Source organism: Salmo salar, chromosome 09 (assembly GCF_965601325.2).
Source record: "Salmo salar chromosome 09, fSalSal1, whole genome shotgun sequence".
Lineage (NCBI taxonomy): Eukaryota > Metazoa > Chordata > Actinopteri > Salmoniformes > Salmonidae > Salmo > Salmo salar.
In genome coordinates this window covers 64,123,773-64,135,899 of record NC_138299.1, presented here as the reverse complement: position 1 = coordinate 64,135,899, position 12,127 = coordinate 64,123,773, and the positions used below count along the sequence as shown (strand labels likewise).

Sequence of the window (12,127 nt, the reverse complement as noted above, 5' to 3'; positions counted from 1 at the left end):
TCAATCTAAAATGTCCCTCATTAGATGTTTTTTCTCTCTGTCAGACAGTTCCTAACAGACATGGAATTGCAATAGTCTTAGGTTCAAGAGGTCTCAGGTTCAAATCCTATAGTCAACATGAAATCAAATACTTTATGGGTATGTTGTCAAAGAGAGAGTGTTATGTATTAGGTTATGTAGATCTCCAGCTAAAATGTACCTTATTCGAGAATTTTTCCGCCTTTAGATTGTTTCTAGCAGAGGGGGTATAGCTCAGTGGTAGAGCATTTGACTGCAGATCAAGAGGTCCCAGGTTCAAATCCTGGTGCCCCCTTAAAATCAAGTGCTTTCTAAGAGTATAATTAGGGTTAGAGTACACTTTTTAAAATTATGTTACTCAATCTAAAATGTCCCTAATTAGATGGTTTTTTTCTCAGTTGAACCGTTCCTAAAAGAGGTGGAAGTGCAATAGACTTCAGATCACGAGGTCTCAGGATCAAATCCTATTGTCAACTTGAAATCAAATATTTTATGGGTGCGCTTTGAAAGAGAGAGTGTTCTTTATTAGGTTATGTAGATCGCCCTCTGAAATGTCCCTTATTAGACAATTTGTCAGGATCAAATCCTGGTTCCCCCTTGAATCATGTACTTTCTATGTGTATCTTGAGAGAGGGAGTGCTCCTTTTTTGGTTATGTTACTCAATCTAAAATGTCCCTCATTAGATGGTTTTTCTCTCTGTCAGACAGTTCCTAACAGAGGTGGAATTGCAATAGTCTTAGGATCAAGAGGTCTCTTGTTCAAATCCTATAGTCAACATGAAATCAAATACTTTATGGGTATGTTGTCAAAGAGAGAGTGTTATGTATTAGGTTATGTAGATCTCCAGCTAAAATGTGCCTTATTTGAGAATTTTTCTGCCTTTAGATAGTTTCTAGCAGAGGGGGTATAGCTCAGTGGTAGAGCATTTGACTGCAGTTCAAGAGGTCCCAGGTTCAAATCCTGGTGCCCCCTTAAAATAAAGTGCTTTCTAAGAGTATAATTAGGGTTAGAGTACACCTTTTAAAATTATGTTACTCAATCTAAAATGTCCCTAATTAGACTGTTTTTCTCTCAGTTGAACCGTTCCTAAAAGAGGTGGAAGTGCAATAGACTTTAGGTCATGAGGTCTCAGGATCAAATCCTATTGTCAACTTGAAATGAAATATTTGATGGGTACGATTTGAAAGAGAGAGTGTTCTTTATTAGGTTATGTAGATCGCCCTCTGAAATGTCCCTTATTAGACAATTTGTCAGGATCAAATCCTGGTTCCCCCTTGAATCATGTACTTTCCATGTGTATCTTGAGAGAGGGAGTGCTCCTTTTTTGGTTATGTTACTCAATCTAAAATGTCCCTCATTAGATGGTTTTTCTCTCTGTCAGACAGTTCCTAACAGAGGTGGAATTGCAAAAGTCTTAGGATCAAGAGGTCTCTTGTTCAAATCCTATAGTCAACATGAAATCAATTACTTTATGGGTATGTTGTCAAAGAGAGAGTGTTATGTATTAGGTTATGTAGATCTCCAGCTAAAATGTACCTTATTTGAGAATTTTTCCGCCTTTAGATAGTTTCTAGCAGAGGGGGTATAGCTCAGTGGTAGAGCATTTGACTGCAGATCAAGAGGTCCCTGGTTCAAATCCTGGTGCCCCCTTAAAATCATGTGCTTTCTAAGAGTATAATTAGGGTTAGAGTACACCTTTTAAAATTATGTTACTCAATCTAAAATGTCCCTAATTAGACTGTTTTTCTCTCAGTTGAACCGTTCCTAAAAGAGGTGGAAGTGCAATAGACTTCAGGTCATGAGGTCTCAGGATCAAATCCTATTGTCAACTTGAAATCAAATATTTGATGGGTACGCTTTGAAAGAGAGAGTGTTCTTTATTAGGTTATGTAGATCGCCCTCTGAAATGTCCCTTATTAGACAATTTGTCAGGATCAAATCCTGGTTCCCCCTTGAATCATGTACTTTCTATGTGTATCTTGAGAGAGGGAGTGCTCCTTTTTTGGTTATGTTACTCAATCTAAAATGTCCCTCATTAGATGTTTTTTCTCTCTGTCAGACAGTTCCTAACAGAGATGGAATTGCAATAGTCTTAGGATCAAGAGGTCTCAGGTTCAAATCCTATAGTCAACATGAAATCAAATACTTTATGGGTATGTTGTCAAAGAGAGAGTGTTATGTATTAGGTTATGTAGATCTCCAGCTAAAATGTGCCTTATTTGAGAATCTTTCTGCCTTTAGATAGTTTCTAGCAGAGGGGGTATAGCTCAGTGGTAGAGCATTTGACTGCAGTTCAAGAGGTCCCAGGTTCAAATCCTGGTGCCCCCTTAAAATAAAGTGCTTTCTAAGAGTATAATTAGGGTTAGAGTACACCTTTTAAAATTATGTTACTCAATCTAAAATGTCCCTAATTAGACTGTTTTTCTCTCAGTTGAACCGTTCCTAAAAGAGGTGGAAGTGCAATAGACTTCAGGTCATGAGGTCTCAGGATCAAATCCTATTGTCAACTTGAAATCAAATATTTGATGGGTACGCTTTGAAAGAGAGAGTGTTCTTTATTAGGTTATGTAGATCGCCCTCTGAAATGTCCCTTATTAGACAATTTGTCAGGATCAAATCCTGGTTCCCCCTTGAATCATGTACTTTCCATGTGTATCTTGAGAGAGGGAGTGCTCCTTTTTTGGTTATGTTACTCAATCTAAAATGTCCCTCATTAGATGGTTTTTCTCTCTGTCAGACAGTTCCTAACAGAGGTGGAATTGCAATAGTCTTAGGATCAAGAGGTCTCTTGTTCAAATCCTATAGTCAACATGAAATCAAATACTTTGTGGGTATGTTGTCAAAGAGAGAGTGTTATGTATTAGGTTATGTAGATCTCCAGCTAAAATGTGCCTTATTTGAGAATTTTTCTGCCTTTAGATAGTTTCTAGCAGAGGGGGTATAGGTCAGTGGTAGAGCATTTGACTGCAGATCAAGAGGTCCCAGGTTCAAATCCTGGTGCCCCCTTAAAATAAAGTGCTTTCTAAGAGTATAATTAGGGTTAGAGTACACCTTTTAAAATTATGTTACTCAATCTAAAATGTCCCTAATTAGACTGTTTTTCTCTCATTTGAACCGTTCCTAAAAGAGGTGGAAGTGCAATAGACTTCAGGTCATGAGGTCTCAGGATCAAATCCTATTGTCAACTTGAAATCAAATATTTGATGGGTACGCTTTGAAAGAGAGAGTGTTCTTTATTAGGTTATGTAGATCGCCCTCTGAAATGTCCCTTATTAGACAATTTGTCAGGATCAAATCCTGGTTCCCCCTTGAATCATGTACTTTCCATGTGTATCTTGAGAGAGGGAGTGCTCCTTTTTTGGTTATGTTACTCAATCTAAAATGTCCCTCATTAGATGGTTTTTCTCTCTGTCAGACAGTTCCTAACAGAGGTGGAATTGCAATAGTCTTAGGATCAAGAGGTCTCTTGTTCAAATCCTATAGTCAACATGAAATCAAATACTTTGTGGGTATGTTGTCAAAGAGAGAGTGTTATGTATTAGGTTATGTAGATCTCCAGCTAAAATGTGCCTTATTTGAGAATTTTTCTGCCTTTAGATAGTTTCTAGCAGAGGGGGTATAGGTCAGTGGTAGAGCATTTGACTGCAGATCAAGAGGTCCCAGGTTCAAATCCTGGTGCCCCCTTAAAATAAAGTGCTTTCTAAGAGTATAATTAGGGTTAGAGTACACCTTTTAAAATTATGTTACTCAATCTAAAATGTCCCTAATTAGACTGTTTTTCTCTCATTTGAACCGTTCCTAAAAGAGGTGGAAGTGCAATAGACTTCAGGTCATGAGGTCTCAGGATCAAATCCTATTGTCAACTTGAAATCAAATATTTGATGGGTACGCTTTGAAAGAGAGAGTGTTCTTTATTAGGTTATGTAGATCGCCCTCTGAAATGTCCCTTATTAGACAATTTGTCAGGATCAAATCCTGGTTCCCCCTTGAATCATGTACTTTCCATGTGTATCTTGAGAGAGGGAGTGCTCCTTTTTTGGTTATGTTACTCAATCTAAAATGTCCCTCATTAGATGGTTTTTCTCTCTGTCAGACAGTTCCTAACAGAGGTGGAATTGCAAAAGTCTTAGGATCAAGAGGTCTCTTGTTCAAATCCTATAGTCAACATGAAATCAATTACTTTATGGGTATGTTGTCAAAGAGAGAGTGTTATGTATTAGGTTATGTAGATCTCCAGCTAAAATGTACCTTATTTGAGAATTTTTCCGCCTTAAAATAGTTTCTAGCAGAGGGGGTATAGGTCAGTGGTAGAGCATTTGACTGCAGATCAAGAGGTCCCAGGTTCAAATCCTGGTGCCCCCTTAAAATAAAGTGCTTTCTAAGAGTATAATTAGGGTTAGAGTACACCTTTTAAAATTATGTTACTCAATCTAAAATGTCCCTAATTAGACTGTTTTTCTCTCAGTTGAACCGTTCCTAAAAGAGGTGGAAGTGCAATAGACTTCAGGTCATGAGGTCTCAGGATCAAATCCTATTGTCAACTTGAAATCAAATATTTGATGGGTACGCTTTGAAAGAGAGAGTGTTCTTTATTAGGTTATGTAGATCGCCCTCTGAAATGTCCCTTATTAGACAATTTGTCAGGATCAAATCCTGGTTCCCCCTTGAATCATGTACTTTCTATGTGTATCTTGAGAGAGGGAGTGCTCCTTTTTTGGTTATGTTACTCAATCTAAAATGTCCCTCATTAGATGGTTTTTCTCTCTGTCAGACAGTTCCTAACAGAGATGGAATTGCAATAGTCTTAGGATCAAGAGGTCTCAGGTTCAAATCCTATAGTCAACATGAAATCAAATACTTTATGGGTATGTTGTCAAAGAGAGAGTGTTATGTATTAGGTTATGTAGATCTCCAGCTAAAATGTGCCTTATTTGAGAATCTTTCTGCCTTTAGATAGTTTCTAGCAGAGGGGGTATAGCTCAGTGGTAGAGCATTTGACTGCAGTTCAAGAGGTCCCAGGTTCAAATCCTGGTGCCCCCTTAAAATAAAGTGCTTTCTAAGAGTATAATTAGGGTTAGAGTACACCTTTTAAAATTATGTTACTCAATCTAAAATGTCCCTAATTAGACTGTTTTTCTCTCAGTTGAACCGTTCCTAAAAGAGGTGGAAGTGCAATAGACTTCAGGTCATGAGGTCTCAGGATCAAATCCTATTGTCAACTTGAAATCAAATATTTGATGGGTACGCTTTGAAAGAGAGAGTGTTCTTTATTAGGTTATGTAGATCGCCCTCTGAAATGTCCCTTATTAGACAATTTGTCAGGATCAAATCCTGGTTCCCCCTTGAATCATGTACTTTCCATGTGTATCTTGAGAGAGGGAGTGCTCCTTTTTTGGTTATGTTACTCAATCTAAAATGTCCCTCATTAGATGGTTTTTCTCTCTGTCAGACAGTTCCTAACAGAGGTGGAATTGCAATAGTCTTAGGATCAAGAGGTCTCTTGTTCAAATCCTATAGTCAACATGAAATCAAATACTTTGTGGGTATGTTGTCAAAGAGAGAGTGTTATGTATTAGGTTATGTAGATCTCCAGCTAAAATGTGCCTTATTTGAGAATTTTTCTGCCTTTAGATAGTTTCTAGCAGAGGGGGTATAGGTCAGTGGTAGAGCATTTGACTGCAGATCAAGAGGTCCCAGGTTCAAATCCTGGTGCCCCCTTAAAATAAAGTGCTTTCTAAGAGTATAATTAGGGTTAGAGTACACCTTTTAAAATTATGTTACTCAATCTAAAATGTCCCTAATTAGACTGTTTTTCTCTCATTTGAACCGTTCCTAAAAGAGGTGGAAGTGCAATAGACTTCAGGTCATGAGGTCTCAGGATCAAATCCTATTGTCAACTTGAAATCAAATATTTGATGGGTACGCTTTGAAAGAGAGAGTGTTCTTTATTAGGTTATGTAGATCGCCCTCTGAAATGTCCCTTATTAGACAATTTGTCAGGATCAAATCCTGGTTCCCCCTTGAATCATGTACTTTCCATGTGTATCTTGAGAGAGGGAGTGCTCCTTTTTTGGTTATGTTACTCAATCTAAAATGTCCCTCATTAGATGGTTTTTCTCTCTGTCAGACAGTTCCTAACAGAGGTGGAATTGCAAAAGTCTTAGGATCAAGAGGTCTCTTGTTCAAATCCTATAGTCAACATCAAATCAATTACTTTATGGGTATGTTGTCAAAGAGAGAGTGTTATGTATTAGGTTATGTAGATCTCCAGCTAAAATGTACCTTATTTGAGAATTTTTCCGCCTTAAAATAGTTTCTAGCAGAGGGGGTATAGGTCAGTGGTAGAGCATTTGACTGCAGATCAAGAGGTCCCAGGTTCAAATCCTGGTGCCCCCTTAAAATAAAGTGCTTTCTAAGAGTATAATTAGGGTTAGAGTACACCTTTTAAAATTATGTTACTCAATCTAAAATGTCCCTAATTAGACTGTTTTTCTCTCAGTTGAACCGTTCCTAAAAGAGGTGGAAGTGCAATAGACTTCAGGTCATGAGGTCTCAGGATCAAATCCTATTGTCAACTTGAAATCAAATATTTGATGGGTACGCTTTGAAAGAGAGAGTGTTCTTTATTAGGTTATGTAGATCGCCCTCTGAAATGTCCCTTATTAGACAATTTGTCAGGATCAAATCCTGGTTCCCCCTTGAATCATGTACTTTCTATGTGTATCTTGAGAGAGGGAGTGCTCCTTTTTTGGTTATGTTACTCAATCTAAAATGTCCCTCATTAGATGGTTTTTCTCTCTGTCAGACAGTTCCTAACAGAGGTGGAATTGCAATAGTCTTAGGATCAAGAGGTCTCTTGTTCAAATCCTATAGTCAACATGAAATCAAATACTTTATGGGTATGTTGTCAAAGAGAGAGTGTTATGTATTAGGTTATGTAGATCTCCAGCTAAAATGTACCTTATTTGAGAATTTTTCTGCCTTTAGATAGTTTCTAGCAGAGGGGCTATAGCTCAGTGGTAGAGCATTTGACTGCAGATCAAGAGGTCTCAGGTTCAAATCCTGGTGCCCCCTTAAAATCAAGTTCTTTCTAAGAGTATAATTAGGGTTAGAGTACACCTTTTAAAATTATGTTACTCAATCTAAAATGTCCCTAATTAGACTGTTTTTCTCTCAGTTGAACCGTTCCTAAAAGAGGTGGAAGTGCAATAGACTTCAGGTCATGAGGTCTCAGGATCAAATCCTATTGTCAACTTGAAATCAAATATTTGATGGGTACGCTTTGAAAGAGAGAGTGTTCTTTATTAGGTTATTTAGATCGCCCTCTGAAATGTCCCTTATTAGACAATTTGTCAGGATCAAATCCTGGTTCCCCCTTGAATCATGTACTTTCCATGTGTATCTTGAGAGAGGGAGTGCTCCTTTTTTGGTTATGTTACTCAATCTAAAATGTCCCTCATTAGATGGTTTTTCTCTCTGTCAGACAGTTCCTAACAGAGGTGGAATTGCAATAGTCTTAGGATCAAGAGGTCTCTGGTTCAAATCCTATAGTCAACATGAAATCAAATACTTTATGGGTATGTTGTCAAAGAGAGAGTGTTATGTATTAGGTTATGTAGATCTCCAGCTAAAATGTACATTATTTGAGAATTTTTCCGCCTTTTGATAGGTTCTAGCAGAGGGGGTATAGCTCAGTGGTAGAGCATTTGACTGCAGATCAAGAGGTTCCAGGTTCAAATCCTGGTGCCCCCTTAAAATCATGTGCTTTCTAAGAGTATAATTAGGGTTAGAGTACACCTTTTAAAATTATGTTACTCAATCTAAAATGTCCCTAATTAGACTGTTTTTCTCTCAGTTGAACCGTTCCTAAAAGAGGAGGAAGTGCAATAGACTTCAGGTCATGAGGTCTCAGGATCAAATCCTATTGTCAACTTGAAATCAAATATTTGATGGGTACGCTTTGAAAGAGAGAGTGTTCTTTATTAGGTTATTTAGATCGCCCTCTGAAATGTCCCTTATTAGACAATTTGTCAGGATCAAATCCTGGTTCCCCCTTGAATCATGTACTTTCCATGTGTATCTTGAGAGAGGGAGTGCTCCTTTTTTGGTTATGTTACTCAATCTAAAATGTCCCTCATTAGATGGTTTTTCTCTCTGTCAGACAGTTCCTAACAGAGGTGGAATTGCAATAGTCTTAGGATCAAGAGGTCTCTGGTTCAAATCCTATAGTCAACATGAAATCAAATACTTTATGGGTATGTTGTCAAAGAGAGAGTGTTATGTATTAGGTTATGTAGATCTCCAGCTAAAATGTACATTATTTGAGAATTTTTCCGCCTTTAGATAGGTTCTAGCAGAGGGGGTATAGCTCAGTGGTAGAGCATTTGACTGCAGATCAAGAGGTCCCAGGTTCAAATCCTGGAGCCCCCTTAAAATCATGTGCTTTCTAAGAGTATAATTAGGGTTAAAGTACACATTTTAAAATTATGTTACTCAATCTAAAATGTCCCTAATTAGACTGTTTTTCTCTCAGTTGAACCGTTCCTAAAAGAGGTGGAAGTGCAATAGACTTCAGGTCATGAGGTCTCAGGATCAAATCCTATTGTCAACTTGAAATCAAATATTTGATGGGTACGCTTTGAAAGAGAGAGTGTTCTTTATTAGGTTATGTAGATCGCCCTCTGAAATGTCCCTTATTAGACAATTTGTCAGGATCAAATCCTGGTTCCCCCTTGAATCATGTACTTTCTATGTGTATCTTGAGAGAGGGAGTGCTCCTTTTTTGGTTATGTTACTCAATCTAAAATGTCCCTCATTAGATGGTTTTTCTCTCTGTCAGACAGTTCCTAACAGAGGTGGAATTGCAATAGTCTTAGGATCAAGAGGTCTCTTGTTCAAATCCTATAGTCAACATGAAATCAAATACTTTATGGGTATGTTGTCAAAGAGAGAGTGTTATGTATTAGGTTATGTAGATCTCCAGCTAAAATGTACCTTATTTGAGAATTTTTCTGCCTTTAGATAGTTTCTAGCAGAGGGGCTATAGCTCAGTGGTAGAGCATTTGACTGCAGATCAAGAGGTCTCAGGTTCAAATCCTGGTGCCCCCTTAAAATCAAGTTCTTTCTAAGAGTATAATTAGGGTTAGAGTACACCTTTTAAAATTATGTTACTCAATCTAAAATGTCCCTAATTAGACTGTTTTTCTCTCAGTTGAACCGTTCCTAAAAGAGGTGGAAGTGCAATAGACTTCAGGTCATGAGGTCTCAGGATCAAATCCTATTGTCAACTTGAAATCAAATATTTGATGGGTACGCTTTGAAAGAGAGAGTGTTCTTTATTAGGTTATTTATATCGCCCTCTGAAATGTCCCTTATTAGACAATTTGTCAGGATCAAATCCTGGTTCCCCCTTGAATCATGTACTTTCCATGTGTATCTTGAGAGAGGGAGTGCTCCTTTTTTGGTTATGTTACTCAATCTAAAATGTCCCTCATTAGATGTTTTTTCTCTCTGTCAGACAGTTCCTAACAGAGGTGGAATTGCAATAGTCTTAGGATCAAGAGGTCTCTGGTTCAAATCCTATAGTCAACATGAAATCAAATACTTTATGGGTATGTTGTCAAAGAGAGAGTGTTATGTATTAGGTTATGTAGATCTCCAGCTAAAATGTACCTTATTTGAGAATTTTTCTGCCTTTAGATAGTTTCTAGCAGAGGGGGTATAGCTCAGTGGTAGAGCATTTGACTGCAGATCAAGAGGTCCCAGGTTCAAATCCTGGTGTCCCCTTAAAATCAAGTGCTTTCTAAGAGTATAATTAGGGTTAGAGTACACCTTTTAAAATTATGTTACTCAATCTAAAATGTCCCTAATTAGATGTTTTTTTTCTCTCAGTTGAACCGTTCCTAAAAGAGGTGGAAGTGCAATAGACTTCAGGTCATGAGGTCTCAGGATCAAATCCTATTGTCAACTTGAAATCAAATATTTTATGGGTACGCTTTGAAAGAGAGAGTGTTCTTTATTAGGTTATGTAGATCGCCCTCTGAAATGTCCCTTATTAGACAATTTGTCAGGATCAAATCCTGGGTCCCCCTTGAATCATGTACTTTCTATGTGTATCTTGAGAGAGGGAGTGCTCCTTTTTTGGTTATGTTACTCAATCTAAAATCTCCCTCATTATATGGTTTTTCTCTCTGTCAGACAGTTCCTAACAGAGGTGGAATTGCAATAGTCTTAGGATCAAGAGGTCTCTGGTTCAAATCCTATAGTCAACATGAAATCAAATACTTTATGGGTATGTTGTCAAAGAGAGAGTGTTATGTATTAGGTTATGTAGATCTCCAGCTAAAATGTACCTTATTTGAGAATTTTTCTGCCTTTAGATAGTTTCTAGCAGAGGCGGTATAGCTCAGTTGTAGAGCATTTGACTGCAGATCAAGAGGTCCCAGGTTCAAATCCTGGTGCCCCCTTAAAATAAAGTGCTTTCTAAGAGTATAATTAGGGTTAGAGTACACCTTTTAAAATTATGTTACTCAATCTAAAATGTCCCTAATTAGATGGTTTTTCTCTCAGTTGAACCATTCCTAAAAGAGGTGGAAGTGCAATAGACTTCAGGTCATGAGGTCTCAGGATCAAATCCTATTGTCATCTTGAAATCAAATATTTGATGGGTACGCTTTGAAAGAGAGAGTGTTCTTTATTAGGTTATGTAGATCGCCCTCTGAAATGTCCCTTATTAGACAATTTGTCAGGATCAAATCCTGGTTCCCCCTTGAATCATGTACTTTCTATGTGTATCTTGAGAGAGGGAGTGCTCCTTTTTTGGTTATGTTACTCAATCTAAAATGTCCCTCATTACCGCGTGGCTCCACACCGCGTGGCCGCTGCCGCTCTAACCTGGTGGTCCCAGCGCGCACGACCCACGTGGAGTTCCAGGTCTCCGGCAGCCTCTGGAACTGCCGGTCTGCGGCCAACAAGGCTGAGTTCATCTCAGCCTATGCTACCCTCCAGTCCCTAGACTTCCTGGCGCTGACGGAAACATGGATCACCACAGATAACACTGCTACTCCTACTGCTCTCTCCTCGTCTGACTACGTGTTCTCGCATACCCCTAGAGCATCGAGCCAGCGGGGTGGTGGCACTGGAATCCTCATCTCTCCCAAGTGGACATTCTCTCTTTCTCCCCTGACCCATCTGTCTATCTCCTCATTTGAATTCCATGCTGTCACAGTTACCAGCCCTTTCAAGCTTAACATCCTTATCATTTATCGCCCTCCAGGTTCCCTTGGAGAGTTCATCAATGAGCTTGACGCCTTGATAAGTTCCTTTCCTGAGGATGGCTCACCTCTCACAGTTCTGGGTGACTTTAACCTCCCCACGTCTACCTTCGACTCATTCCTCTCTGCCTCCTTCTTTCCACTCCTCTCCTCTTTCGACCTCACCCTCTCACCTTCCCCCCCTACTCACAAGGCAGGCAATACGCTTGACCTCATCTTTACTAGATGCTGTTCTTCCACTAATCTCATTGCAACTCCCCTCCAAGTCTCCGACCACTACCTTGTATCCTTTTCCCTCTCGCTCTCATCCAACACTTCTCACTCTCCCCCTACTCGGATGGTATTGCGCCGTCCCAACCTTCGCTCTCTCTCTCCCGCTACTCTCTCCTCTTCCATCCTATCATCTCTTCCCTCTGCTCAAACCTTCTCCAACCTATCTCCTGATTCTGCCTCCTCAACCCTCCTCTCCTCCCTCTCTGCATCCTTTGATTTCCTCTGTCCCCTATCCTCCAGGCCGGCTCGGTCCTCCCCTCCTGCTCCGTGGCTCGACGACTCACTGCGAGCTCACAGAACAGGGCTCCGGGCAGCCGAGCGGAAATGGAGGAAAACTCGCCTCCCTGCGGACCTGGCATCCTTTCACTCCCTCCTCTCTACATTTTCCTCTTCTGTCTCTGCTGCTAAAGCCACTTTCTACCACTCTAAACTCCAAGCATCTGCCTCTAACCCTAGGAAGCTCTTTGCTACCTTCTCCTCCCTCCTTAATCCTCCTCCCCCTCCCCCCCCCCCTCCTCCCTCTCTGCGGATGACTTCGTCAACCATTTTGAAAAGAAGGTTG

At 39.5% G+C, this 12,127-nt stretch overlaps 13 non-coding genes across 13 annotated transcripts; all 13 read left to right on the top strand.

The window, feature by feature from the left end:
* Positions 1 to 241: 241 nt before the first annotated feature.
* Positions 242 to 313, top strand: trnac-gca (transfer RNA cysteine (anticodon GCA)). Its single transcript has one exon. It is a non-coding gene; the product is annotated as a tRNA-Cys (tRNA).
* Positions 314 to 919: 606 nt separating this feature from the next.
* Positions 920 to 991, top strand: trnac-gca (transfer RNA cysteine (anticodon GCA)). Its single transcript has one exon. It is a non-coding gene; the product is annotated as a tRNA-Cys (tRNA).
* A 606-nt stretch (positions 992 to 1,597) lies between these two features.
* Positions 1,598 to 1,669, top strand: trnac-gca (transfer RNA cysteine (anticodon GCA)). The gene has a single exon. It is a non-coding gene; the product is annotated as a tRNA-Cys (tRNA).
* Positions 1,670 to 2,275: 606 nt separating this feature from the next.
* On the top strand, positions 2,276 to 2,347 carry trnac-gca (transfer RNA cysteine (anticodon GCA)). Its single transcript has one exon. It is a non-coding gene; the product is annotated as a tRNA-Cys (tRNA).
* Positions 2,348 to 2,953: 606 nt separating this feature from the next.
* On the top strand, positions 2,954 to 3,025 carry trnac-gca (transfer RNA cysteine (anticodon GCA)). The gene has a single exon. It is a non-coding gene; the product is annotated as a tRNA-Cys (tRNA).
* A 606-nt stretch (positions 3,026 to 3,631) lies between these two features.
* On the top strand, positions 3,632 to 3,703 carry trnac-gca (transfer RNA cysteine (anticodon GCA)). The gene has a single exon. It is a non-coding gene; the product is annotated as a tRNA-Cys (tRNA).
* Positions 3,704 to 4,309: 606 nt separating this feature from the next.
* On the top strand, positions 4,310 to 4,381 carry trnac-gca (transfer RNA cysteine (anticodon GCA)). The gene has a single exon. It is a non-coding gene; the product is annotated as a tRNA-Cys (tRNA).
* Positions 4,382 to 4,987: 606 nt separating this feature from the next.
* Positions 4,988 to 5,059, top strand: trnac-gca (transfer RNA cysteine (anticodon GCA)). Its single transcript has one exon. It is a non-coding gene; the product is annotated as a tRNA-Cys (tRNA).
* A 606-nt stretch (positions 5,060 to 5,665) lies between these two features.
* On the top strand, positions 5,666 to 5,737 carry trnac-gca (transfer RNA cysteine (anticodon GCA)). Its single transcript has one exon. It is a non-coding gene; the product is annotated as a tRNA-Cys (tRNA).
* A 606-nt stretch (positions 5,738 to 6,343) lies between these two features.
* trnac-gca (transfer RNA cysteine (anticodon GCA)) lies at positions 6,344 to 6,415 on the top strand. Its single transcript has one exon. It is a non-coding gene; the product is annotated as a tRNA-Cys (tRNA).
* Positions 6,416 to 7,699: 1,284 nt separating this feature from the next.
* On the top strand, positions 7,700 to 7,771 carry trnac-gca (transfer RNA cysteine (anticodon GCA)). The gene has a single exon. It is a non-coding gene; the product is annotated as a tRNA-Cys (tRNA).
* Positions 7,772 to 8,377: 606 nt separating this feature from the next.
* On the top strand, positions 8,378 to 8,449 carry trnac-gca (transfer RNA cysteine (anticodon GCA)). The gene has a single exon. It is a non-coding gene; the product is annotated as a tRNA-Cys (tRNA).
* Positions 8,450 to 9,733: 1,284 nt separating this feature from the next.
* On the top strand, positions 9,734 to 9,805 carry trnac-gca (transfer RNA cysteine (anticodon GCA)). Its single transcript has one exon. It is a non-coding gene; the product is annotated as a tRNA-Cys (tRNA).
* The last annotated feature ends 2,322 nt before the right edge of the window (positions 9,806 to 12,127 follow it).